This window comes from Panthera leo, chromosome B2 (assembly GCF_018350215.1).
Source record: "Panthera leo isolate Ple1 chromosome B2, P.leo_Ple1_pat1.1, whole genome shotgun sequence".
NCBI lineage: Eukaryota > Metazoa > Chordata > Mammalia > Carnivora > Felidae > Panthera > Panthera leo.
This window is the reverse complement of record NC_056683.1, coordinates 15,728,184-15,755,080: the sequence shown is the minus strand read 5'-3', so window position 1 is coordinate 15,755,080 and position 26,897 is coordinate 15,728,184. Positions and strand designations below refer to the sequence as shown.

Genomic DNA, 26,897 nt, shown 5'->3' with positions numbered 1-26,897 from the left:
TCTAAATCACATATGTGGCTCCTCTTATATTTCCATTGAATAGTGCGGGTCTGGGAAATTCAATTTTTGTGGTGTCAATATTTAATGACTATATACAGACCAAGGGTATATTTTGTATTATTGCTTTTCTCCCCATTACTGAGGAGGGTCTCATCACCTGATGCTTCCTATTCTCTTACTGTGTAGTTACCTTAGCAACTGTGGCAACATTAATTATATTTACGATACCTAGAGGGGGTGAAGTAAACAGACATCAGTCTGTCACTGGGGTTTACACATTTATATTTTTTTCACATGTGTCTGGGTCTTTGCAAAACCGTGCATGGAGAGTCGGAAGGCTGGCCTGTAATCCCTGCCTGTGTCACTGGCTTTTTGGGGTCTGTATAAGGAGAGTAAAAATGATCCCGGGGCGCCTGGGGGCGCTGAGTCGGCTGAACGTCCGACTTCGGCTCAGGTCATGATCTCACGGTCCGTGGGTTCGAGCCCCGCGTTGGGCTCTGTGCTGATGGCTCAGAGCCTGAATGAACCCTGCTTCGGATTCTGTGTATCCCTCTCTCTCTGCCCCTCCCCCTGCTCACGCTCTGTCTCCCCCTCTCTCTCAAAAATAAATAAACAGAAAAATAAAAATAACGATCCCGTGCCCACTTCAGAGGGATATGTGGATAGACGCTTACAACGGACTTTGGAAGCTATTCTTAGGACACAGTATCAGTCTCGTGTCAGCACAGCTTTATATAGTAATGGTATCTAATGTTACGCCCAACGCTGGAGGTAGAAAGGAACGGCAGGGTAGTTTCCTCTGGGGGCTATAGGCCGGGTGCAGAAGGGAGCAAGGAGGTCAGAGTAGGACAGACCAAAAGAGGGTGATCAGGGTTAGTATTTGTTCCCGTAGACTTTAAAGTCCTTTTCAGGTACTTCCCACATTCACCAACAAGCCTCCACTGGCTGGGAGAAGACAGGGAACCCAGAGCCCAGCCCCCTTCTCCTGCAGCTCAGCCTGGCTTTGATATGGACAAAGCAAACAGGTTGCAGTTTTTTTATGTTGGGATTATCATGTTTCATGATGCTTTCAGTGTTCTGCTTGTTTTACACGGTCCGAGTTTCTCAAAGAGCCTCTCATTCGTGGGTCAGTTCTATGGTCTAACATGCTGCCCCCTCCATGAATATCACAGAAATGACGGATGCCGAGAAAGGGAAATTGGAACAGACTGGGATGATTCTTATCACCTTCGCCCCAGACAGTGCTGGCTTCAAAATATCCAGGGAGGTTTGCCTTAAGGGTTTCAGTTTGGTGGAAAGTAGGGGGTGAGAGAGTTGGCTTTTAAAAGGTATTCGCATAGCAAGCATGTGGCTTTCCCTGGGGTGTTAGGCTTATCTGAGGAGGCTGGGGGAGGGTTTATGGTGATCAAGGTCAGGTGGGGAGAGGGGAGTTGGCCGATGACCCCTCAACCCAATTTACCCCTTTGACATTTCAGGGAACTTAAGATCTGTGGCAAAAGTAGTAAACACTCCAGGTTTCAGCGCTCCTTCGTTCAGGTGTTACAGATCTACACCCTCTATCATTCAGCGATGTGGCTCATCTGGAGCCCCCCTGAAAGAAAATCAAGGAAGCTGCTACAGTTACATCTTAAGATGTTACATCTTAAGCAATCTCTGCTAACTCAGCATTGGCATTTAGGAGGTCCTCTACCCAAAAGTATCAAACCAAAGGGAAATAAACTGCAAAAATGTAGCAGTCCCCTCTGCCCAACCTGAAGTTTCAAAAAAGAAGGGTCAGCGGAGTTTCCAAGGTCTCCCTCACCCCACTCCACTCCTCTCCCGTCACTCCAGGGGGAGGGGGAGGGGGAGGGGGAGGGGGGGAGGCCTGTGGGGGGAGGGGCGGGGACTGTGGTTTTCTGATCCGAACTCCCAACAGCACAGTTTGAATTATATAATGGAGCTGCTGTGAGTCAGGTGACAGGCTCACTGAGTAATTCCCTGCAGAAGGAGACAAACTGCATGTTAAAAAGCTCAACAAATACTAAAAAAGAAAATAATAATAAATAAATAATAAATTTAAAAAAAAAAACAACCAAACAAACATAAAAAACTCCAGCCGTGAGTTCCAGACTGGCAAGTGGCAGGTTTCTCTGAATTTTCTCCAAGCTGAAACCGCTGGGAGGGCTGTCCGGGTCCGGAGGCTCCCAGAGGCTGCCGCGGAGGGCCAAGTGCAGGTCGGGGGGTCTGGTTGGATCCCTGGGTTACTTTCTGTTTCATTTCGAAATGTTCCCTGCCTCTGAAATTGGTTGCCTCCAATGTCAAGGAAAACGCCTGGCTCCTTGGAGACTTCAGCCAGGCTTTTAAGAACTGGGGCTTTGTGAAGGTAAGAGACATCAGAGTCCTGCCAGCCCCCCCGGGGGGCGCCGCCCGGCAGTGGCCTGGGTGCCAGCAGGGAAAGCCAGGAGGAGTCTGCCAACTTGTTCTGGGATCTGGATGAGGCTGGAGAAACCTGTGGAAGGGTTTTAAGGTTACACGGGTGGCCACCCAGTCCATGGTGAGTGGGATCGGTCCCCCAGCTCCCGTGGGCTCCCTTCCAGCCCCCATCCCGTCTTATGGAGGAGATTGTCAGCAGTCAGGGACTTGGCACGGGCTGGCCCGGGGCAGGGAAGGAAGGCGAAGGAGCCGCCTGGCACTGAAAGCCTTGCCTGGGTGTGTGTAGCATGTGTATTTCAGACCCGGACGCTTCCCACTGTTGCTTAGTCCAAGAAAGCACAGCTATCAGCCAGAAAACAGACCCGGAGGGGAGGATACTTGCGTGAGCAAAGAGCTTGGGAGCACCCGTAAGGTAGGTTTTTGAGTCTTAAGTAATTGTAATTGCTTTTTGTGTGTTTGTTAGTTGGGTTTTGCATTCGGTTTTTTGTGTGTGTGGCTGGGTTTAGGGAATTTTCCCCTTTTGGAGCTGCCAGCGTGGATTGATTTGGTTTTTCAGTCTTCGGAGCCGGTTCACGGGATGTCTTGGAACCCACTGGTGGAGCTGTGGATGCCTGGAAGTCAGAAGACTCTGGTGGGAAACTAGGGATGTTTTTCAGATCAGGGGGATTCACTTGCAAATCTCATTGCGGTATAGACTTGCTGGGCGCCCGCTGAGGCAGGCAGCACTTAGGAACCTCAGGAAGTTTCCGACTTAAAGAGACAGGAGAGGAAAAATCGGATCAAGCAGTTGTTACTCTGGGGGAGGTGGGCCCCGGGGAGAAGTTGTGGATGACAAAAGAGAAAGCGGACCGGACCGGGGAATAAATAGAAGGAAAAAGAAAGGTTTGGTTAGACCCCATTTCAGGCTGTGGCATTTTGAGGTTTGAGGCATGGGGATAAAAATCAATATGGCAACGGGTCACAGCTTGCTGGGCATGAACGAGAACGGCCACCATGGGTTCTTTTTCTCACGGATTCTTAGAGAACTCGGGAAATAGGCAAGGCGGTAGTTTTGAGGGGTTCCTTTTGAATTGCGTTTCTTTTTTGGCCACACTGAGGTGCTCTAAACAAAATACGGTGATGTTCAAGCCAAAGGGAACATGTGTTCAGAATGATGTCTTGTGAAGAGATATTCAGGTTTTTGGCTGCCTCTTACCCCTTTGCAACCTCACTCCTTGGCTGAGGCAAATTCTATGAGCCAAACGTGTCCGATATAAACAACTCTTTGGAGGGGCACAAGGATCGCCATGAGAGAGTATTCGGATATCACAAAAAGAAATGATCCTGATTCAGTGATTCTTTGAGATCACCAGCACATTTCGGGATGGAAAAGATTCCATTTAGCACAACTAAATGATGACCACAGAGCCAAATGGGATAACGTGGTGAGGTTTCTGATTAATGCCCATGTGTGAAATATAGATAGCGTAATATCACAAATATTCGTAATATGAGAGAACAGTTCACGGATCCCCCTTTGCAGGCCTTGGCAGTCCCTCCAGAAAGCATCGCTTAAATAATTAATGACAGCACACGGAGTGCCTTTTGTGCAGATTTCCACCCCTCGAAAACGGATGCATTTCTACATTTCCATAATATACCGAGGACCGAGATTCGTGAGGGTGACCTCTGGACACCATATGACCCACCAGTGCCTTTGAGATCACAGAAGATGACACGGTGCCCTGACTAGTTTTACTGTTGAGTGCCTTGCCTTGCACTCTGTAATCCACTCAAATTTGGTCATCTGCCTAAATCGTGGTGCCCACATTTTCCACCCCAAGAACCAGGACTTGTGGTGTTACAAAGGATTTTTGTGTTACTTTCAGGATGAGGCACGGTCTGGGAAATGCAGTTTGGACACGAAGATAATAAGTTTGGATGTCCGCTTCTGGGACAGTTCAGTAGCTCATGTGACAGCTGATCAGAAGAGGCCAGAGAGGAAGGGGAAAATCTGGTCCCTGTAGAAATGTGGAGACTTTGTTTAAAAGCATAAGCCTTCTGTGTTCACACTGACTTGGGCTCCGTTTGCAATTCTTCTACCTATTCAGTGAGTGACCTTGGGCAAGCTTCCTGACCTTTCTAAGCCTCGGTTTTTCCCTCTGTAAAATCGGATATTAACAGTAGTTAACTCACAGGTTGTATGGGAAGTGAATAAAGTGATATATAAGGAAAACAGCACATAGCACAATGTTTCGCATAAGTAGCATCGAATAAACAGTACATGATATTATTATGGTTATGATTTGTGACTTTTAGTGGCTACTGTTGTTAGTGTAAAACAGTTGAGAAACCAGTTCATGGTTTTCCTTTTAATATCCCAGAGAGGAGGGAATAAATAATGTTGTGCAACTTTACAACAACGTTTGGGATCCTCAGAATGTTCTGGAATGAAGCTGTTAGCATGTCTGTTCCTTTTTGTGAATCATTGTCCCCACGTTTTGCACAGAAGAGTCTATTGAACTGGTTGAAGCCACACAGGACATCCGTGGCAGCACTGGGGGTGGGGGGGTGGATATCTGTCCCCAGGCTCCCTGAGCCCTACCTGTGGGATTGCACTGTTCCTGATGATCCCACTGGGGACCACACCAGGGCTGGCCCCACCGAGGCAGGGTAGCCCTTGTCTCTGGAGAGCCTCGGACACTTTCCGTGGATGGAGTCCGGTGCAGCCGACTTGATTTTCCTCACTTCAGCTTGCCGTTAGTTACGCTGTGTCATTTTTTTTTCTCTCCAGAATTGCTGGTCTTAGGGCCCCTAAAGGTGTTTACCCACGTGGCCAGCTCATGCCGATGGGTGGTTGTGATCATGACCCCAGCGCTCCAATTGGAACAGCGCAAAATCTGCGACCCTGCAGCCCCTTCTGGGCTCTGTTTTTATTTTGTCTTGCAGCCTCCCAATGGGGGGGATTTCATGCCTCCCATCAAGCAACCACCGATCATATGCTATAAAAGTCCAAAAACAGTCATATAATTAATCTAAAGGCTAACGATGTCAAAAGGCCTTTCTTTTTGCATTCCATGGGTATTCTGCTTCCTGTAGGATTCAGAATCCACAGTTACAGGGAAGGTGCTGAGAGAGGGATTTCATAAAAGGTGCTCCGGGAATAGCCTGGGCTCTCAGGGCAACAAAGTGAATAAAAATCCCCCCTGCTCCCCGACAAGGGCAGAGTGAAAAATGGTGTAGAGTGTCTTCTTTTAAGAAACCCACCACAAAGACAGCACAAAAGTCTAAAATTAAGACAAGCAGAAATGGGGGGCACCTGGGTGGCTCAGTCGGTTAAGCATCCGACTTCGGCTCAGGGCATGATCTCGCGGTTCGTGAGTTAGAGCCCCACATCGGGCTCTGTGCTGACAGCTCAGAGCCTGCAGCCTGCTTCAGATTTTGTGTGTGTGTGTCTCTCTCTGCCCCTCCCCTGCTCATTCTCTCTCTCTCTCAAAACTAAATAAACATTAAAAAAAAAAAAAAACTGAAGAGATGACCAGAACCTTCGACTATTCCATCAACAATGTTTAGAACTTGAATGTTAGCTGGGCCTATCAAGAGGTTTTAATAACTATTTAGGATTAAAGAAAATCGACAAAAAGGAAGGAACGTGTATGTTACTAAAAAACGGGATTTTCTTCTTAGGGATACAGAAGAAAATCACTGTGGATAATCTATAGCTAATGCATAACCTATAACTGCTGTATCCATTTGCTAGGGTGACTGTAACACAAAGGCTCAGAATGAGAGGCTTAAACAGCAGAACCTTATTGTCTGATGGCTCTGGAGGCCCAACTCCAAGGTGGTGGTGTTGGCAGTTTGGTTTCTCCCGAGACCTCTCTCCTTGGCTTGAATATGGTGGCCTTCTTTCTGTGCCCTCAGATGTGTGTGTGTGTGTGTGTGTGTGTGTGTGTGTGTGTGTGTGTGCGTGTGTGTGTGCGTGTGTGTGCATGTGTCCACGCACACACACATCCCTGGTGTCTCTTCCTCTTCTTTTTTTTTTCTAATTTTTAATGTTCTATTTATTTTTAAGAGACATAGAGCATGAGCAGGGGAGGGGCAGAGAGAGAGGGAGACCCAGAATCCGAAGCGGGCTCCAGGCCCCGAGCTGTCAGCACAGAGCCCGATGCTGGGTTCAAACCCAGGAACCACGAGCTCATGACCTGAGCTAAAGTCGGATGCTTAACTGACTGAGCCACCCAGGCACCCATCTTCCTCTTCTGATAAAGACACTGGTCTGAGGGGATTAGGGCTCTGCCCATATGACCTCCTTTAACTTTGATTACCTCCCTATAGACCTTATCTCTAAATACAGTCCCATTCTGAGGGGGGGCCGTCGTCAAAGTGCCCTCAGTACTGGGGGTTAGGGCTTCATCCTGTGGATCTGGAGGGCACACAATTCAGCCCATAACCTCTATCAACTAAGAAAGCTCATTAAAAGGTATGTTCTTGTTTTAGAAATTTATTAGATCCCTAAAGGAAAATACAATCTCCAAAATCTCCATGGAGAGACGTCAGGGAAAGTGGTCTGGGAGACGTGGCTCCAGATTCAGAGGAGCTTGACTTCCTGGGGTATTTCTACTAAGAGGGGAAGCACGGAGCTTGAGTTCTGACTTCCTCCCAGGTGTTCTGTCCAAGAATTAGCAGACTGTCCCTGTCAAGGTTGCATCTCTATGGTGACAGATGTTCTCAGAGAATGGATTTAATTGTTTGGAATTAGAAGCTCCTTCGAGGTCAGAAGGACTGTGGCATTTCCCTGGCTAATTTCCCACTTCCTTTCAATGTTCTGTCTCGTAAAGGAAGTCGGAGATTGGTCCTGCCATCCGGGGTCCTGACGTGTTCAGAGTGATCGTGCAGACTTCAGTCAGTCTGCAGCCCTCCCTGCTCTCAGTCAGTATGAACAGTGACATTCAGTTACACGGTTGCCTGAAATACACACACATGTACATTTATTTACTCCTGAAACAGAATTTGTGAGTCGAGAGGCAGATGGTTTGTAAGTGATGTTAACATATCACTTTCTTAATTTTTTAATTTTTTTAATTAATTTTTTAAATGTTTATTTTTGAGAGAGAGAGAGAGAGAGATAGAGTGTGAGTGGGGGAGGACAGAGAGGGAGGGGGACACAGAATCCAAAGCAGGGCTCCAGGCTCCGACTGTCAGCACAGAGCCCGATGTGGGGCTCAAACTCACGAGCTATGAGATCATGACCGGGGCCAAAGTCGGACGCTTAACCGACTGAGACACCCAGGCGCCCCTACATATCACTTTCTTTTTAAATTTGAGATCATTGATTTCAGAGAAGAGAAACGATGCCCAGCTGATGGCTGAGATGTCCCCACAAATATGGGAAGCGCAGGGGGACTGACACCTCTTCTAAAGTCACAGGCATGAAAAGGCACGGAAGAGAAAGTGGTAACAGGTGAGGAGCAGGTGATTCGCAGTGTCTGCAGCTAAGAGTGGGCGTGCTCCCTGCCTTCCTCTCGCCCCTTACCCCTCACAACCGCCCCTTTCGGTGACCATTTGCACACTCCGGGAGGGCACATCCCAACAGGAAACGTGAGGAAATCATGCAAACAAGGCATACCTAGATTTAAAAAACAAACAAGCAAACAAAAACGATGGTAGTGAAAAATTATATTGGAAGGGACAAGGAAGCACACATTTAGTGACTCGTAAAATACCCTGTTGGGTCCTTTTGCTTTAAAAAAAAAAAAAAAAAAACATACGCCTGCATGCCCAAGGGGAAAGGATCGGTTCCCCAAGCATCATGACCATACCTCCTGAGTCTGCTCCTGGTGCTGTCTTGGCACAAACGAGAACACACTGAATCCTTAGTGGATGGATTTCCCCCTCTAATGGGATCCCTTTCAGAGGCAGAGGAAGGAAAGGGTCAGCAAGCTAAATGAGTCTGCCCAGTCTTCAAGCTGTTTGGGTGTGGTGTTGTCTCCATGTGGCGAGTTCTCTTGTCTGGGTTATTAGAAAGAGGCTGTTGAAACCGGGATACAATTCAGAATATGTCAGAATAAGGATTACTTAGCACTGATTTTAAGGTTCGTGACTTGCCCAAAAAAGGACCTGGAGCCTGAAAAGTTATAAGGATACACAATCAGGAACAAGCCATCAGACCTCAAGAAAAAATTAACATTGGTTCTCTTTGGCTTTCGTATAAATTAGGAACATAAATTAGGAACTCTTGTTTAAGTTGGTTTGTTCACATATAGAACTTCCCAAGTGAAGAATGTGGGTCTTTTTTTTTTTTTGGTTTTTTTGTTCTTGTTTGTTTTTTGATAAAGCAAAAAATCACTACCTTGGGGTTTTTGTTGTCATCGTTGTTATTGTATTTAATCGGTAAGCACTTACTGGTTACTGAACCAAGAACCCTGTTTTGCAGGGTAAGAAAAGATGAATCAGATCTATTGTATCTAGAGAAATAAATCATGTATGTAAAAGTTTTAGTAAGATCCAGAACTGGCAGCTTCATGAGAACAGAAAAAATGGTTACTGAGTTTGAAAAAAAAAGATAATTCTAGCTAGAGAGGGCTTCGGGAATGTTTTCTGGTTTTTTTTTTTTTTTTGTTTTTATTTTTAGTGTTTATTTACTTTGAGAGAGGGAGAGAGAGGGAGGGAAGGAGGGAGAGGTAGAGAGAGAGAGGGAGGGAGAGAATCCCAAGCAGGTTCTGCACGGTCAGTGCAGAGCCTGACTCGGGGCTCGGTCCCATAACCGTGAGATCAGGACCTTAGTTGAAATCAAGAGTCGGCCACTTAACCGACTGAGCCACCCAGGCGCCCCTAAAGATGGCTTTGGGAATGTTTTTAACCAAGGTCTTGAGGGATGAACCGGTGTATTTCAGGGCGGATGGGGAGGAGGAGAAAATTCCCAATAGAGGAGAGCTGGAGTACGTGGGAAGCAAAATGGTACCTGAGGTGGGTGAGCGGTCCCGTTTTACGAGAGGAGCGGGTAGAAAGAAGGCGACCAGTTGTACATTCATTGGAGAGAACTTGAATATCAAGCAGAGAATGACATGGTCAGAGCTTAGAAATACGCGAAGGATAGGGTTGAATGGAGAGAGGGGAGTGCAACAGTCAGTTACAATGTTATTGCACGGGTGGCGAACCAAACAATGATTAATAATGATGATGATACTAATAGCAAGTAGCTCTCACTTGCTGAGTGCCTAGTGGTTGCTGGACATTTCCTTTAGATATTACTTTCTGAGCATTTTCTTTGACCCGCCCAGCAGACCTGCGAGGTAGGTGCAAATAGCCAGGTAGGTGCAAATCGACTTGATCCGCGTCATTCGTGGGTTCTGTACTTGCACATTCGCTTATTCACTCAATTTATTTGTAACCCCAATACTCGTGATGCTTTCTGTCGTCTGTGGGCATGTGCAGAGCAGCACAAAAATTTTGCCCCACATGTATATTTCCAACTGAAAATCGAAGAAGGGGACACTCTGCTCTCGTGTTTCGGCTTCATACTGTAAACAAGTGGTGTTTTCATGGTCTGTTTAGTCTCATGTTGTTCATGGTGTTTCGTTTTGTTTTGTTTTGCTTTTTGTTGGTAACTCTGCTGTAAAATGGTCCCCAAGTTTGGGGCGCCTGGGTGGCTCAGTCAATTAAGCATCCGACTTCAGCTCAGGTTGTGATCTCACACCTTGTGGTTCGTGAGTTCAAGCCCTGCGTCGGGCTCTGTGCGGACAGCTCAGAGCCTGGAACCTCCTTCGGATTCTGCGTCTCCCTCTCTTTCTGACCCTCCCCTGCTCACGCTCTGCCTCTCTCTCTCTCATATAAATAAACTTTAAAAATTTAATAATAAAAAAATAAAAAATAAAATGGTCCCCAAGTATAGTGCTGAAGTGTTGTCTTGTGTTCTTGAGCACAACAAGTCTGCGGTATGCTTATGGAGAAAATATGTGTTTGATGAGCTTCGTTCAGGAATGAGTTATAGTGCTGTGGGCCAAGTTCAAGGTTAATGAATCAGCAATAGATACTAAGAGGTCTTCAAACAGAAACACACTTAATACAAGGTATAAATTGATCAGTTGGTGAAAACATTGTGACCAGAGGCTCGCGGGAATCTTACCGTACATTTCCCCCAGGAGCAATGGTTCTGTACTCAGTAATTGAGTGTTCACCCTGACTTTACAGAAGAGGGCTACTTGAATATTGAGAATCCTATAGTAACCTCCTTCGCACAGAGTTAGAGTAAACTAAGGCTGGGAGAAGCCTTGCTGGAGCCTAGACAGCAAGCATGAACCCAGTCTGCCAGACTGGTGTCTCATTGTGCAATGCCATCCACTTGTAATGACTTAGCAAAGGTCTGGATCAGGTGATAGCGAGGAAAAATGGAGGAAGTGGAATCAACAGGACTTGGCCACTGATTGCATATGAAGGGCAAAGGGGAGGCAGGGGTCCAGGAGGACTCTGAAGTCAGCAGGAGGTGGTGGGTGGTTGGGAGATTGTAGGAAGGGTAAGCAGCAGGTGCAGTAGGGCTTAAGGACCGGGGTCTGAGAACAGAGATGCCAGCTGTTATTTTCTGAGCGTTCATATAGTCCAGGTGCTACTGAGAGACTCTACCTGAGCAAGCTCACTTAATCCGTGCAAAAGTCCCGAGGCAGTGACTATGATGCCCATTTTACAGATGAGGAGAGTGAGCTCAAAGAACTAAAGCAACTTGCCAAGGGGCACCTTGCTTATACATGGAACAGGGAATTCAAGCCCAGGCAGAGTGACCTTGGAGGTTGGAATAACAGGGTGAAGTTTTGGAGTTTGAGACCTTGGAGGAAGAGAAGCATTAATGCTAATGATACCCTGTCTCGTTCTCTAGTTTCTTGTTTTTTTTTTTTTGTTTTTTTTTTTTTTTTTAATTTTTTTTTTTTCAACGTTTTTTATTTTATTTTTGGGACAGAGAGAGACAGAGCATGAATGGGGGAGGGGCAGAGAGAGAGGGAGACACAGAATCGGAAACAAGCTCCAGGCTCCGAGCCATCAGCCCAGAGCCTGACGCGGGGCTCGAACTCACGGACCGCGAGATCGTGACCTGGCTGAAGTCGGACGCTTAACCGACTGCGCCACCCAGGCGCCCCTCTAGTTTCTTGTTTTTAATTTTATTTTTTTCCAATATTTTCTCTTTGCACCACAGATATTCCTACCTTCCTGTTTTTGTTCAAATTCTTCTGTCCCACAGGAATGTTGTTTTCTCTCCCATCCTTTAGGTTTCTTTTCTTTCTTCTTCTCCCCCCTCAGTGTCACAAAGGGATAGTAAAATTATTTAATGGCTGCCGAAGTTGAGCATGTTATGTCGGTAGGTTGTGCCGTTTCATAAAAAAGTTTGAAGATTTTAAGGTTTCCAAGAATACAATTCATGTTACTTGGCAACAATTCTCCTAATCGCTTCTGCATTTCACATTAATAGACTTATGGTTTATTGACAGATTGCTCATTAATAGGGGAAAACACAATTATGCTATTTGTATGTTAGATTTGGATAACGCGACACAAAAGACATTGTTCCTGTTTTGCATTTCATCTCCCAAATCGATTATCTTTGAACTTTTTTAAAGGTATGAAGTCCCTCTTTAAGTTTCCCAAATCCAGATCCCTGAGACTTCTTTGTCTACGACCCTGAGGTATGAAGAAATTAAATATTCCCCTGATACTTAGGTATTAAGCGTTATTTCCCAACGGTACTGGGCCTGGGAAAGGAATAGTTTCTACATGCAGAGGGGGCTTCATCAAAAAAGGGCACAAGTTGTTTGTTATATTCAAAAACTTATTAATGATATATAATAGGGGGAAAAAAACCCACCAGAATCCTGGGCTCCCTCCTACTTTCTGAAAAGCCCCTCCAAGATGTCCAGAAGTTGAGCAATCTTTCTGACCACACAGAGGGGCTCTCCAGAGCTGTGCTGTTTCATCCAAACACCTCTGCCCACAGAGTTCAAATGCCGGAGGCTACAAGAATAGAGAGCTTGAATCTCTGCAGGCAAGCAGGAAAGAGTTCACCTCCAAGGGACTTTCCATTCTTTGAAATAACCCAAGTATGAAACCCTTCCTTTATGAATTAAAAAGAAACCTCTTGAACCATTCAGAAACCAGAAGAGAGAGTTGGAATGCATCTGGTAACTGTACTCTGTCCTCGTTCAGCCGCAACCCTTAGGTGAGCAAAAGCTGCGTTTGTGTAGACGTCTGGTAACGGTAGGAACAAAGGCGAAGGCAAACCCGGAGAAATCTTTGTCCTCTTCTTAAACTGCTAGAACGTAAAAGGGAGCTGGGAAGAGCGAAGCCGTGTTTGTTTGATTCCACAAACACTCGAAACCGTCTTTCAAATATTCTGGACGGAATAAAGTCCAAGGTGCATTTTGCCAAACCCGAGGGAAATTCATTCACTCCATATGTTTCTGATTCATGTATAGTTTAATCATCAAAATGCTGCTTTGCAAGGACTGGTTATGTCCAAGAAACCTTTTATGAGCCATTTTAAAACATTATCTTGAAAACAGGAAGGGCTGTTTTGCCAAGAGCTAACAGATGCCTGAGCAGAGGTTCTGGATTGGGGGGCGGGGGGGGGGGGGCAGAGCCCTGGAAATGGAGATTTCCAAAGCTGACAGAGCCGACCTTATGATGCCTTTGGGGAATCTGCACTGCGTGTCTGTCTCACTCACTAGAATAATACAATCCTTCAGGGAAAATAACCCAAGGGGAAGGTGACCACTGGCTTCTGTGATTTCCGCTCAAACTCCTTCCCTTTCTTAGATTTTCATACCCTTTCACCACATTCCATTTGCTAAATGATAATTCAGCATATAACTTCTCTACTGAAATCTTGTTAGTATCTTAGCCCTTAAAAACCCAAGGTAGAATTTCATAATCGAGCTTGGAAAATAGTAGCTTCAAAGGAGCTACTAACTTCGGGGATAGTAAAAAAAAAAAATAATAATCCCATTATTTTTGAGGTTTTTTTTTTTTTTTAATGAACTAAAATTCCCAGAATTGAAGCCTCCTAAGTTAGTTTTTTTTTTAATTTTTGTTTTACACTTATTCATTTTTTGATAGAGAGAGAGCACAAGTGGAGGAGGGGTAGAGAGAGACGGGGAGAGACACAGAATCCGAAGCAGGCTCCAGGCTCTGAGCTGTCAGCACAGAGCCCGACGCAGGGCTTGAACTCACAAACTGCAAGATCATGACCTGAGCCGAAGTCAGAGCTTAATCGACTGAGCCACCTAGGCGCCCCTAAAGTAGCTTTTACGTAAAGTCAAGTTTATGTTGCTTTCTCTTTCATTGCTCTTCATCGGGCAGTTTTTGATGTTTTTTTAATGTTTATTTTTGAGAGAGGGAGCAAGGGGGGGGGGGGGGGGGCGGGGGACAGGGGATCCAAAGCGGGCTCCATGCTGACAGCTAAGAGTCTCATGTGGGGCTCGAACTTGCAAACCACGAGATCATGACCTGAGCTGAAAGCAAGAATCGGACGCTTAGCCGGCTGAGCCACCCAGGTGCCCCACTGAGGGGGGGGGGGTGGGTGTTTAACGTAAGTTCCCTGATCAGCTTCACTTGGGAAATTGCTAGAAATGAAAGTTCTCTGAGCCTCCCTCACATCTGCTTCGAGTGGTTCTCAAATTCCATGTCCATCGGAATCATGGAGGCCCCATCCTCAGAGTTTCTGCTTCAGCAGGCCCGGGGGTGACCTGAGAACTTGTATTCCTGATAAGCCCTCCAGGTGATCTGCTCGTCCCAGGACACCACTTGGAGAGCCACCACTCCCCACTCTTCCCAGTTCTGACCCCTGGCCTGCAGTTTAATCGCAGGGAGATGGGTACTGAAGCCCAGGTGTAACTGGAGACCTTCCCAGGCACAGCTACTGATGGTTCCTCCGAAATCCGTTTCAAAGATGTCGCCAGGATGCCGTCTCGAAATTCCCGTGGACCGTTAATTCATCTGGTGACATGAGCTTTTTCTGCCATTGAAATGTTAAAGGACTTTTATGGCACGGATTCTTGCATGGGGACTATTGGGTATATAATGGGAAAATGTCCTTGACGGGAATTGTGTAACTGACCCCAATGGGCCATACTGATCCTCAGACAAATCATGAAACCGGAACTCATTCACCAGAGAGTTCGGCTGGCCTGCTGCTCTTTGATGATCTGACAACACAAACAAAGAGCCTATGGAACCTTATGTTTAAAAAGGCAGTTCACGAACGTTCAAATGTATTAGAATCACCTGGGAATCTCGCCAAACATGCAGATTTTGATTTAACAGGTATGACGTGGGGCTCAAGGGACTTCATTTCTTTTTTTTTTTTTTTAATTTTTTTTTTTAACATTTATTTTTGAGACAGAGAGAGACAGAGCATGAATGGGGGAGGGTCAGAGAGAGGGAGACACAGAATCCGAAACAGGCTCCAGGCTCTGAGCTGTCAGCACAGAGCCCGACGCGGGGCTCGAACTCACGGACCGCGAGATCGTGACCTGAGCCGAAGTCGGCCGCTTAACCGACTGAGCCACCCAGGCGCCCCGGGACTTCATTTCTAAGAGTCTCCCAGGTCATGCCCATACAAACCACACTTGGAGAAGAAGCAAGGTTCTAGAATAGTGGTTCATGAGCCCGGGAAGCCTTTAAAAAAATTCTAAGTCAAATCCCTACTTGGATGTAGGGAATTTCTAAAGCACCGCAGGTGATCCTAAAGGACAGCCGACATTGAGGAGTTCTGACCTGGAGAAATCAAAGCGATAGTTCAAGGCTGCCTCTCTCAAAACCAGGTGTCTTGCCTGAGTCTTAGGTGAGTATTCAGTTGCAATAAACTCACACTTGACTCCTCTAATAAGCATCTTAAGGGCCCATTTCTATGTTGCTGATAAAAGAAAGAGGCAAATGCTTTAGATTCTAGATGTGCTGACTGCAGAGTTCACATTCAGCTGTGAAAATTTAGCAAACCATCGTGTATTCTCACCCCTACAAAGGTTCTCCCTGTTTCCTCTGATAGGTGAGCTACAGATAGGACTGTGGGTACAACCAACATTGAGACTCAGAAGAAAAAAAATGTTTGATATGCTCAAGGACTTAGACGCATATTTGAGAATTCAGAATCCTGCACTTAAGATGTCATATTACTTCTTTTTTTAATTAAAAAAATGTTTTAATGTTTATTTTTGAGAGAGAGAGAAAGAGAGAGAGAGAGCAAGCAGGGGAGGGGCAGAGAGAGAGGGAGAGAGAATCCCGAGCAGGCTCCGCCCTGTCAGCACAGAGCCCAATGTGGGGTTCGAACCCACGAACCGTGAGATCATGACCTGAGCCGAAACCCAGAGTTGGACACTTAACCAACTGAGCCATACAGGTGCCCCACTTCTATTTTTTTAATGTTTATTTATTTATTTTTGAGAGAGAGAGAAAGAGAGAGAGGGAGACAGAGAATCTGAAGCAGGCTCCATGCTGCCAGTGCAGAGGACGTGGGGCTCTAATTCACAGACCTCGAGATCATGACCTGAGCTGAAGCCAAAGTCAGACACTTAACCTGCTGAGCCACCCAGGCGCCCCTGTAATATTGCTTCTGAGGAACGTCTGATTCTGCTCGTAACTGCACCCCAGTGGACCTTGTTGGATGAGTCACAGAATGCACCCCGAAGTAGCTGCATGTGCTGTGGTTGGGGTAATTAAATATTGTATCCCTAACCAGGAGAGAATACCTGCCAATCAGAATTAGTTCAGTTTTCACCTAGGTGAAGCTGAACTTCCCATTCTCCCAATAATTAGCCAACAGCCGCGCTCACTTCTTAAGCTCGCTGCTACTTTTTGATAACAAAACTATGGCAAGATAGAAAAGAATATATTCCTATTTATGCAGACCCAATTTGTCTAATAACCAGTCATTGTAGTATTTTTTTTATTTTTGTTAATGTTTATTTATTTTTTAGAGAGAGACAGAGTGTGAGTGGGGGAGGGTCAGAGAGAGAGGGAGACACAGAATCCGAAGCAGGCTCCAGGCTCCGAGCTGTCAGCACAGAGCCCAACGTAGGGCTCGAACCCACGAACTGCGAGATCATGTACTGAGCGGATGTTAGACACTGAACCCACTGAGCCACCCAGGAGCCCCTCCAGTTGTTTAAGTATTAAATCCCAAAGAAGGGGACTTAAGTATACAGCATATTTTAGAAGTTAAATTTAATCCACCAAAAAGCCATTCTAATCCCACCCTCTCCCCCTCCTTTTTTTGCTGGAAGTATTTATAACAGGCTGTAAAGAACTGAAATTTTGGACGCCATGTAAATATTTCCCATTTTATGCTACGGGTAGTTCATAGGCATGAATCTAAACTGACCGGAACAACCATCATTGCGTAAGTTTTCTTCTTAACCATACGTCTCCATGAACTGAAACTGTGTAGCAATGGTCAGTAGCACGATCAGTAATAGAACAGACATGGTCTGGACAGTCACGATGAGATCTCTCTTGTCCCTCAGGGCACTACCCTATTGGAAGCTCATCTGTGTACTTGGAGTTCACTTTGTTCTCTCACATATCAGGGTAAGGAGCGCAAACCAGCCAGTGTGTGAGGAAACGCTTCAGGAACCCCTTTCCTTGTTTCTTCTCTAATTTCATTGTCACCCGACACTAGCCTGGAACGCATCTCTTGGCCTCGTTACAAATCTACTTTTGTCTGAGTTCTTGTTACTACTTAGACTTCAGGCTTCCTCCCAGTCTTTGGGGTGACCACCCTACAGCATATATCATCCCCTACTGCCCCAAGCAGAAACTGACTGTATTAGAAAACGTTGGTTTGAAATTAATTTTACTTTTTTGTGTTTTTTTTAATGTTTATTTATTTTTGAGAGAGAGAGAGAGAGTTCAAGCAGGGGAGGGGCAGAGACAGAGGGAGACACAGAATCCGAAGCAGGCTCCAGGCTCCGAGCCGTCGGCACAGAGCCCGACACGGGGCTCGAACCCATAAAACCATGAGATCACGACTTGAGCCGAAGTTGGAGGCTTAACTGACTGAGCCATCCAGGCTCCCCGTGTTTTTTTTTTTGTTTGTTTTTTTAATAGTTCAATACATACCTTCTGTACAAAGGTTAAAACATGACTCAATAGAGATTTAAGAATGAGCCTTCCCAACCTACCCCAGGTGGAACTATTTCCCGGATTACGTAGAATATTGCATAAGTTATTCAGCCATGTTTTGTTCAGAAATTAGTCAAGGAGAAGGAAATGCTGTATAACGCTATATATTTCTTGATATATAACACATTTGTATGCACACATCCCCCCAACTATCCCTAGTAATATGTTGGTACCAAACAGACCCAGGAAATGTCTGATATTTCAGCCTTAGTTTAGCTTCTCTGAACTTAGCAAAAAAAGAAGTCTGAACAAAGTGGAGACGCTTTTTAAATCCATCCTATCGATAAATAGCTAGAGTACCAGGTACCATGCAAGATCCTAAGGATACGGGGATGAAGAAGATAGATTGCAAGTGCTACTTTCTCAAGGCTTACAGGGATCGCAGACAAACAGGCAGTTATAATGTAGCATGACGAGTTATAGAATCAGGAGCCAGGAAAGCACCTGTCAAAGACTTCCGGAAAAGAGCAGAGCCTCAGCTGAGCCCTGAAGGATGCGTAGAGGCTGTTGTAGGCAGAGGGGGGTGCGCATGGATAGGGCTGGAGGCAGAAAAGTGTAAACTGTGGAAACTCAGGGAACTGAAAAGAATTGTTTTGCTGTCATGGCAGGTGGGGGGATGGGCGACTGGTAAGGTGCGAGCCTGGAGAAGTAAACAGGGCCGGGAAAACAGCCCATGTATTGTGTGGTTCTACGAAGTGGCCGAAAAAGGCAGAACGCTGATCAGTGTTTGCACAGGGTGAGGGAGGGAATAAGTAGTAATGGCAAATGGACACGTGTCTTCTTTTAGGATGTTGGAAATGTTCAAAAATTAGATTGTGGTGATGGTAATTCAACTCTGCAACTATACTAAAATTCATTGGCCCATGCACTTAAAATGGGTGAACGGTATGGTATGTAAATTATGTCTCAATAGAGCTAGGAGAGTAAGAAGGAGATAATCCCTGCTAAGAAGTTCTGATGCTCTCCCAACGCGGGCGGGAGGCTATTGGTGATACAGGTTCATGCGCCTGCCTTTTAGCAAGCTCGCTGTGGGATCCTACACAGCCCCTGCTGTGTAAGGCTCAGGTGAGGGGAACAGAACTGACCTCAGCGGACCAACAGTCTGCTGTGTAACCAACACTGCATTGACATCTTTTGCACATGATCTCATGGAAATCCCACAACAACCTGCTGGTACGTTGACTCTGTCTGGATGGTGTATTGAAATGCAATTCTGTTACATCTGAAACGTAGACAACCACCACTTTACCGAGGAGAAAATGATGGTTCAGGGAGGTGATGTCACTTGCCCGAAAACAGACAGTAAGTGGCAGAGCCAGGATTGGAGCACAGGAGACATCTGATCTAAGGCTTGGTCTTTCTCTTCACCCTGCTTGTCTGAGATTGGGCGAAAGGGCGTGCATGGCACAGAGTAGCCCTTCTTGGTAGATTGCCCAGCAGTAATTCTTAAACATACTTGTGTTTGTTTCCTGTTGTTGCTGTAACAAATTATCATTAATGTAGTAGTTGAAAGCAATGCAAATGGATTCTTTCTGGGGGTCAGAAGGCCCCTTCTAGAGGCTCTAGGGGAGAACCCATTTTCTTTCCTCTCCAGACCACCTGCATCCCGTGGCTTGTAGTTGTCTCTTTGCCATGGGATCACAAAAACCTCTGCTTTCTTCTGTCTTCACATCTCCTTCTTCTTTGACCTGACCCTCTTGCCTCCACACAAGGACCCTTGTAATTTACATTGGTCCATCTGGATAATCCTGCATAATCTCTTTATCTCAAGACTCTTAATTAAATCACATCTGCAAAGTCCCTTCTGCTGTGTAACCTAACATATTCACAGGTGGGGGAGGGGCTAGACTGTGGACATCTTTGTTGGGGGCGGGGCATTATTCAACCTACCACATCCCTGCTCTGGAAACCTGTGTTTGAAAGGAGTCTCAGAATAAACACAGCCTTCCACATTTTGACCTTGAAGGTACACTCAAAAGCTTCTCTTTATTCATAACAACCCAAGTCAAGAGTAGAATCAAATAATCCTGCTATTTGTGTCCCATTTTAAATGTCCTCCTCTTGAAACTTTAGAGGAACGCAGTAAATTAAAAACTTGATGATGTGCCATTAAGAATATCATTTTCCTTTGAAGGTATTATTATTAGTTGATAAATTGCAGGCTTGCTTTAATCTGTCAAGCCCTCAGAGAGATCTCACACCGAAGGAATGTGGAAGTTTGGACAAATGAGAGCAAATACACATGTAGAATAATATTTATATTGCTCATAAACTGTCTTGAGGCATACTTTCTCTTCTACAGTGTCATTTAAGACAATTATGTGCTTCGTAAAGCACTGTTCACATAGGCCAGTGTCTTATTTTTTAAAGGTTCTGAGGTGTCTATTTTGTTCTGGGTTTACCTCCTACAGCAACAGCTGTAAATTGTCAAAGTCAAGGCACCGAATTACAACAGAAGATGAACAAAAGCAGAGGCCATGAGGCAGCCTTCAATCTGCGGACTGAAAAAGCACAATTTAGAGAAAGACGCCTATCTATTTTTATGTAAGGGTCCAGGGCTCTGAGCGGTTATTCTTCCAAAGGTTGGAGGTTATATATATCTATATCTATATAAATGTATCTAGATATAGATATAGAATATTCTATATATAGAATATAGATAGATATAGATATATAGCTATCGATAGAATGGTAAGAATTTGAGAGTTGGAGACAGTAGAATATTCCTTAGCTCTTAGGCAGAATTTTCTTGTACATTCTCATCTCTCGTTGACCAATGATAATAATACCTTTCTCTGTTGACTCCTGTCACCCTCACAGAACATATCCCGCTCTTCATTTTTTTGTTGTCTTACACTCAGTGTATCACCATGGACTTTTTTATTCCTCAGTTTGAACCCCATGGCTGACTTCTGCTAAAAGTAGTGGGTTGTTTTTTTTTTTTTGATGTTTATTTATTTTTGAGAGAGAGAGAGAGCACAAGTGCAGGAGAGGCAGAGAGAGAGAGAGAGGTACAGGGAATCTGAAGTGGGTTTGGTGCTGACAGCAGAAAGCCCGATGCAGGGCTCAAACTCACGAACCCCGAGATCATGACCTGAGCCAAAGTCAGACGCTTAACCGACTGAGCCACCCAGGTGCCCCTAAAAGTAGTGTTTTAGTTCAAAAATGTCCTGGGCGGTTAACCAGGTTTAGTCTCCCTGCGTAGAATCTTGGGGACTCAGGGATCTTGCTCTCTGCCATTAACTGCTTATGTGACCTTGGGGTCAGTCTCTCTGGATCTCTGTTTTTCCATACGAAGGACAAGCCGGTCAGGGTTGTATAACAGGCCTGTGAGCCCAGAGCATCCAGTGAATATGGGAACCACGTGTTCGATCTTGGTTTGGGGTTTCCAAGAAGCTGACCCAGAGATACAAGTAGCTTACTTGGGAGGCAGGCTCAGGAAATACTGGCAGAGGTTTGGGGAGATAAGACAGGAAAGAGAAGGAAGGTGATAAAGAGTGTATTATCAAGCCAGTTACCACTGGAGGCACCACGCCTTCATGTGATTCCAGTTTGGGGGTGTGGAAACTGGGTATTTATTCATCCACTCCTCCATCATTGGTTGAATGCTGTTGGGGGGGGGGGCGGCATTGTCTCTCCAGTAAGTCTCGCTCCTTTACTCCTACAATCAGGAAAAAAAAACAAAAAAGCTCTCTCTACAGAGTTGCAGGTGTTCCCCCTGGGCTTTCTGATTCCGGAAGTGAGTGCTAGCGGGGATATGGGCGGGATGCTGATTACATCTGCTACAATGTGTGTGAAAGGGACAGGGAAGTATGGGAAATGAATGGTCAATTAGGAAATGAGAAAGCGGTGGTCTGATGTTTTGGTTTCTTTTAAACTTGTCAGGAAGGTTCCAGAGATTACAAGGCATTGTTCTGCACTGTTTAGCATGCTACCTTCGCAGTGGGTAGAGACAAGAAAATAAATTGGCAGCTAAATGTGAAAGAAGGTTTATAAAAATCCTGACCAGAGTGAAATCCCGACCCATATGTTAGCAAATTATGGGTGGCCCATGTTATTTACATAGACGCATTCTTAAACACCACTCTGCAAAAATCTGCAATGCAATTTTCTCTCTCTCCCCATTGTTCAGAAAACGACATTAACATGTTAATAATGCTATGACATTTTAACCAACAATGAGTTCATCTTTAATTGCTTGGTATAGAAGGTTCAGTTTGGCCAGGAACCTTCCCTTACGCGTTTGAGTCTTTCTTTTCATGCACAGCCAGTGTGATGTGTAGAATGGGCCTATTGGTTCTGCGATCACCCCATTGCTCCTTGAAAGGCTTTGGGATTCAGTTATGCTCCTAGAAATAAGTGGGGCGGGAAGAATGGGATAATTAAATTCATTTTCCCCCTTCTGAACTTTATTTCTGAGAATCCAACTTGCCAAGATCTATGAAATATAGAAGAGGCTTAGCAATCCATCACGAGGGAAGGAGGTGATGGAAGGGAAGGAGACAGTTGGCCAAGGAGCTCTAAGGGTCAATCGTTTTGCATTTCAAGACAAGAGAGCAGGATTGCTGACTTTTACATTTCCTTTGAGAGGTGGTATGCTAAGGGCATATTGAGTAGTCTAAGAAGCCAAGTGTAGGAGTAGCCCCTTCAGGAAACAGTCAAACTGGTAAAAAGTGAAACTCCTTGGGTGAATATTAAATAAGTTGCATCTTCGAATCTTAGAATGAGAACAGACTTCTCAGAGCATCTAAATTGATCCTGTTGTTTGACATAAGAGAAAAAAACCAGACCTTGAAAGGTTCAGTCATTTTGTCTATCAGGACCACAGAGCTTATGAATTCTAGTGTCCGATGCTCTTTCTCCCTCCCCCCGCCCCCCGCCGCCACCTGGCTACATTGTCCCTCCCTCTCTCCCCCTCTCCCCTCTCACTCTCCCCTCCCTCCCTGCCCCCCAAATAAGAAGTTCCTTTAAACAAGGAAACCCCTGGCTTGAATGGTCACGATCATTTTACCTTATCCCTACATGTACTAGCTTCACATGCAGCCCCCCCACTCCCTTCAAAAACTGTGAAGTCGCCTTTGGTTTTACGATGATGAAAACAAAACATTGAAATCTCCCCGTCAAATGAGGTGTGCGATGCTTTGTATTGTGGTTATTTGTTGAACACAGAGGGCAGAATAATTTACCGTTATATAAGGACGGAAGTTGAATGAGCATGCCCTTAGAGGGAAAGGACAGGTTTTCACAGAAACAATCATTTTCCGGACCTGGTCTCTATTTGGTCTCCCCTTTGAGCAGCGGACCATAGACCATTTCATTTAAAAAAAAAAAAAAAAGAAAAAAGAAAAAGAGGTCTCTGTTCTCTGCCCTGCTTCCGTCAGCTCCTTTTTTGCCTGACATTCTCCGATGGGATTGTCGTTTTGTCATTTAACACTCTGAACTTGTGTTGGAGTAACGTCCTGGGAGGGGTCTTTTTAAGAAAAAGACGCAAAAATACATGACTGGGGAAATTTAGGAAAAACCATGACCCTGTGCACACATTGCTTGGTTCCCCCCACCATTCCTCGGGCCTTGGCACGAACTTGTACCTCATTTAAGCCTGATTACCTTCTCGGTAAATCCATCCCTATGTCCCGGTATCTGTCCATCTCAAAAAATCTCTGCCGTGCCCTGTCTGGCTGGATTTATGGCTGCATTCCTTGGCTGGTCCCCTGTCTGCCTCAGTTCTGTCTTTCACAAGCTGCGCCAGTCAGTGCTCAAAAATCTAATTTAATCATTCGCTGTATCCGCCCCCACCTTGTGGGAATCTCTGATTCCCCATCATCTTAAGGATACACCCAAAACTCCTCAGAAAGGCATCCAAGACCCCCATGGAAGCCAATCCTTGCCCCCTCAATACGTCCCATTGCCAAGCGCATCTCCACACTGCACACCGTCCACAGTCCCCGAGGTATGTTGGGTTCCCCTGCCTTCAAGCCTGTCAAGTCTGCTCCTTCTTCTCTAACATCTGTCCAGCATACCCCTCTTTTTGACCCTGCCCCCAGATCATCCGCAGTGAAGCCTCCCCCAGACCCCCGATGAAAATGGCCGCTTCTTCCCTTACTGCTCTCACCTTTACAGCGTCTTAAGTCCTGGCAGGCTTTATTGCTTGATGAACTTCATCCTTCCCCCTCACGAAGCTTGAGGATAGTCTTACGTGTCTTTGTATTTGCAACGCTGGGATATAGTTGTACAGAATGAGTGTTTGTTCCAAGATGCCCAGGCCGTGTGAACTCAGAAATCACCCCAGCAGAATCATGTCTCAAGGGAAAGGTGTGTTTGGCAACTTTTCAGAATGAAGTAAAGGAACTAATAATAAGATAGGGACTCAGAGTGACTCCATTCGAATTACTTTATTTTTTTTTTTAATGTTTGTTTATTTTTGAGAGACAGAGACGGCGTGCAAGTCGGGGAGGGGCAGGGAGAGAGGGAGACACAGAATCCGAAGCAGGCTCCAGGCTCTGAGCTGTCAGCACAGAGCCCAACGGTGGGGCTCGAACTCACGAACCGGGAGATCGTGACCGGAGCCGAAGTCGGACGCTTCACCGACCGAGCCACCCAGGCGCCCCTATGATGATTCTTTCTGAAACCAAATCAAATGATAAACGTTTCTTCATCTTTCAGTTGCCAGATACGGGCTAAATAACACAGTTGATTTGGAACTGGGTTATTTAAAACTTGCTTCTCATTCCCAGGATGGCTCAGCTCTCCAAATGTTTCCGTTATGTCTGCACACGAATGAAATCACTTTCTCAGCCAGATTCAGCAGCCACAGGTAGAGAGGCAGAGTTCTCTTCACGACATAGAGACGTGTTCCATCTACTGCTCGTAAAATCATAACCTAATTATGATACCACGATCAGGCTATAGATCAGGTTGTTTTGTGTCGTGGCAAAAGAAAGGTGGGAGAACTCCAGGCAGTTGTCAAACGGTGTGGAACGCTGGTGATTCAAAAAGCTTCCAGAAAACAAATCACAAATTGCGAGCGTGCACGCAGGCGCGGCGGATGACAGCTACTGAAAGGGTGTCTTATTTTGCCTCTTTTGCTCTCTTTGCTCCTGCTCACTCATCCCCCCCCCCCCCCGCCACACCCACCCCGGTGGCCTTAAAGTGACCAGGTTGAGAAGAGGATTCATTATCCCCCACCCTTCACTGTTAACCCAGCCCTGGAGCATCAGGCCAGTTCCCTAGCAGGTGCGCCTACAGAGGGGTAATGCTTTGTGCCTGGGGACCTCTCTGCTTGTCCTCACACTTTGCTGCTTGCTTAGAATATCCCTTTGCCCTCTTCCCCCTGGCTGCCTGTCCAGGTCTCGGTGTGACCTGCCCCGGGATCACGTGCTGTTCCTCCACGTTTGGGTTTGGGTTTTTCTTATGATGCCGCTCAAGGGCGTCCTTGGCTCTTGCCCTCGTTCTCGTCGTCTTGCCGTTTTACCCCATAGACCCTTCCAGGGGATGTGCTCTCCTTGGGCTCCAGGACGCAGGGCCCTTGAACATCCTTAGCACCATCCGATAAGCATTGGATTGAATGCATTGAAGACTCAGGGGGTGGAATTGTGGTTGAGTTTAGAGTCCTATTTCTGAGTTACAAAGGGAGTGACTTCTCCGTCTGGTGGTGGTAAGGAGAGTCGGAGGAAGGGGGCAGGTTTTTAGAAACTGCCCCCTGCATGTCTATGACAGCTGTGTTTTTTGTTTGTTTGTTTGTTTTTGTTTTTGCTTTAGACTCTATCTCCTAATTCTTACACAAATCCTTTTTAGTGTTTCCTGGAGACACGGATGGAGACCAAAGATAAAGACAGCCAGGAGAGAGAGAGAGAGCCTTGCTATTTATATGCCTTTATCAAATCTTTCTTAGTCTTCCTTTGACTTTTTAGAAATTCCCTTGTAGAACTGAATCTGCCTACACAATTTCTTTAAAAGTCAACGCGATGTCTGGAGATGTGCTTCTGTTCTCTTTGACATAAACCTGGCCAGCTTCCTCCCCACCCCTCCTGCCAAGTTTACTGGTGGGAACATTCACCAAACAGGATTACAAACCAGCCGTCCTCAGGCATGCCACCGGCCACAGTCAGGCCTGTCTTTGCAACACGGCCACGTTGCATTTGGTTTCCCTTCCTGCCTAAGTGCTACATTCTGGACAATGCTGTTAATAACCGGCCTTTTCAGTGGGCTAAGGCGACAGATTTTGGAATTGCCAAGAACTTGGCAGGTTTTGTGACTGTGACGGTATAAGGTGCTAATGCACAAAAGTAATCCCGGGGATACTGAAGGCCATACCATAAAAACTCTCCCCCGTCTCTGCCTCTCTTGCGAAGCAAAATGATGTGAGTTGTTCACCCAAGTGTCTTATGAGGACTGTATTCTTCCTACCCCGAATAGGAAGAAAACCTTGAGGTGGAAAGAAATAACATATATGTCCCTTCTTTCTTCTGCTAGACTGTGAGCAATCTGAGAAAAAAAACTCACGTTGGAAGGCTTTCTATTCTGGTTACATAGGAAACATTCCACAAAGCATCCCCAGACAGAGGCACTTTTCCCTTACATATTATTTAACTTCTGGACATGGCCTCCTTAAAGGGGTAGAAGTTTTCCATTCAGAATCTGACCAGGGGATAACTGTCGTGAGCTATGTTCATTTCCAGCCCTCACTAGGGAGCTGATTGAGCCAGAAAGTTCCCGAATCGCAGGGGGAGAACCCCTCAAGCTACACACCACATGTAAGTGGATAGTTGTACCAGATAGCTTAACTGTGGGCCTCCGCTTGTCTTGACATATATATATACATATATATATATATATATATATATATATATATGTATATATATACACACACATATATAGAGATAGATAGATATCTATAGATATCTATCTATATCTATAGATATATCTATAGATATAGATATAGATAGATATCTATAGATAGATATCTATAGATATATATCTAGCCCTGGAAATAAACATGAAAGATTATATATATATAGATATATGTCTATAGATATCTATATCTATATATCTATATCTATATCTATATCTGTATCTATATATATCTATATATCTAGATATATAGATACATAATCTTTCGTGTTTATTCCCAGGGCCCTCTCCAGGCCAAAATAAGATGCCAGTTACTTGAACTCTGTCAAATTGTTCACATTCCCAGAATCCACTTTCCTGCGTCAATTTTCTTTCCAAATCCCGGGAAGCCTCTTTTCCTGATCGTCTTTGCGAGGACATGAAACGGTTGCATATTGACTAGAGATGCCAGAACTGAAACTGAGGTAAAACTGTGAGTTCGCATTTCCCCTAAC

General features: G+C 45.4%; 1 protein-coding gene across 2 annotated transcripts in view; it reads left to right on the top strand.

The window, feature by feature from the left end:
- PHACTR1 (phosphatase and actin regulator 1) overlaps positions 1–26,897 on the top strand; it is a 553,120-nt gene that overhangs the window by 241,264 nt on the left and 284,959 nt on the right. The window contains exon 1 of one of the 2 annotated variants that reach the window (XM_042937881.1): positions 2,219–2,362. The exons of the other annotated variant lie outside the window; for it this stretch is intronic. The gene's annotated coding sequence lies outside the window, so the exon portion shown is untranslated. Of the gene's footprint in view, positions 1–2,218; positions 2,363–26,897 lie in introns of those variants that run through there. 2 annotated transcript variants of the gene reach the window in all.